The sequence below is a fragment of the Echinops telfairi genome, unplaced genomic scaffold (assembly GCF_000313985.2).
Source record: "Echinops telfairi isolate 266 unplaced genomic scaffold, ASM31398v2 ScPeMD7_14;HRSCAF=57, whole genome shotgun sequence".
NCBI lineage: Eukaryota > Metazoa > Chordata > Mammalia > Afrosoricida > Tenrecidae > Echinops > Echinops telfairi.
Genome location: NW_022103911.1, coordinates 10,404,265 through 10,405,647, shown reverse-complemented (window position 1 = coordinate 10,405,647; position 1,383 = coordinate 10,404,265).

The following is a 1,383-nucleotide window of genomic DNA, read 5'->3' as shown; positions in this document are numbered from 1 at the left end:
GTGGACTAGCTGCAGCCCCTGTTTCACACATTGTGTCTCCTCCCTTCCCCAGGGCCTAATGCAGCAGGGACAGGGATGGCACAAAGGATTGGTCCTAAGATTTGAGGTTTCTCAGCCCTCTGATGACACAGCGTGGACTCTGGAGATTTGAGGGATCTCTCCTCAAACTTGGGGCAGACTCAGACTGAACTCCCTCTTATCCCCTGGCCAGAGACAGAGGGGCCACAGCTGGAGCTCAGGAGCAGACACAGTGCTATTTAGCAGCCTGGGGTTCCCTGCCATCTTCTGGTCAGCCCCCCACTATCTTGCTGGCCTGCAGCCTTGGCTACCAGCTCTCAAGCCCTCACTGTCCCCATTGTGGCCCATCTTGGACACATGGAAGAAGAAGACCTGCATGTCCTGGTGGCAAGTGTCCATGAGCTCAGAGATATTAGCCACAATGAGACAAATGGTGGGGATGGCATCCAGCATCCCCACCTTGATGGTTCCTGAAGTGAAGAGCTTTGTCTCGGGGCCGTGGATGGAGAAGAAGGAGGAGTACACCACAGGAAGGATTGATGGGGACCTGTGGACAGGAAGACAGAGCCCAGGTCGGACAGCCAGCCCAGCCTCCCTGGAGCCCAATGAAGAGCTTGTATGGGGGAGAGTGTTTGGGGGAGCTCTTAGAAGAATTGCCCCCATTGGAACAAATTCTCTCAGCTCTGCAGCAGGAAGCTTGCTGCCTTAGGTCAATGGGTTTGGCCCTCTAGCCTATGCCCTGAGGGCACAGGGAGCTCTCTGAGGGTGTTACCTAGACTGTGCCAGCCCACCACCACCCAACCACTGAAACAGGTGCCTGTGGTCCTAGGCCCACAGAAAACAGGTGTGCTAATGTGGCCTGCAATGTGGCTGCGGACAAGCAGGTTTGGCTGGTTGGAGATGTGGAAGGAGAGACAGACACTCTGAGAACTGTAACAAAGAAGTAGGACCTTCCTGGAGATCCCCCAGTGTGGGAGCCTTCCCCCAGAGGGGAGCAAAAGAGAGAGAGAGATTTTTTCTAGACCAGAGTGAGGGAGAGAGAGAGAGATTAACTTCCTCTAGAGCAAAAGGTAGAGAGAGAATTTCTCTTTTGATTTATTTTACTTCTTTCAAAAGGTGTATAATACACATATTAATACACATATAGGTATATATGTTGTGTATCATACAGGTTGTCGCAGTGGTAGTCCTAAGATCTCAAGCAGCCACTAGACTACTAGTCTAAGGACAGCCACCAGCAGTACCAAGCTCTCCTTGGGTGCAGCATTTATATCATGTATCTGCCTGTCTATCTAAATAAGACAGGCGGATAAACAATTCAGAGATGAAAAGAATGGGACAGACGAAGGTTCCAGGGGTATAGGG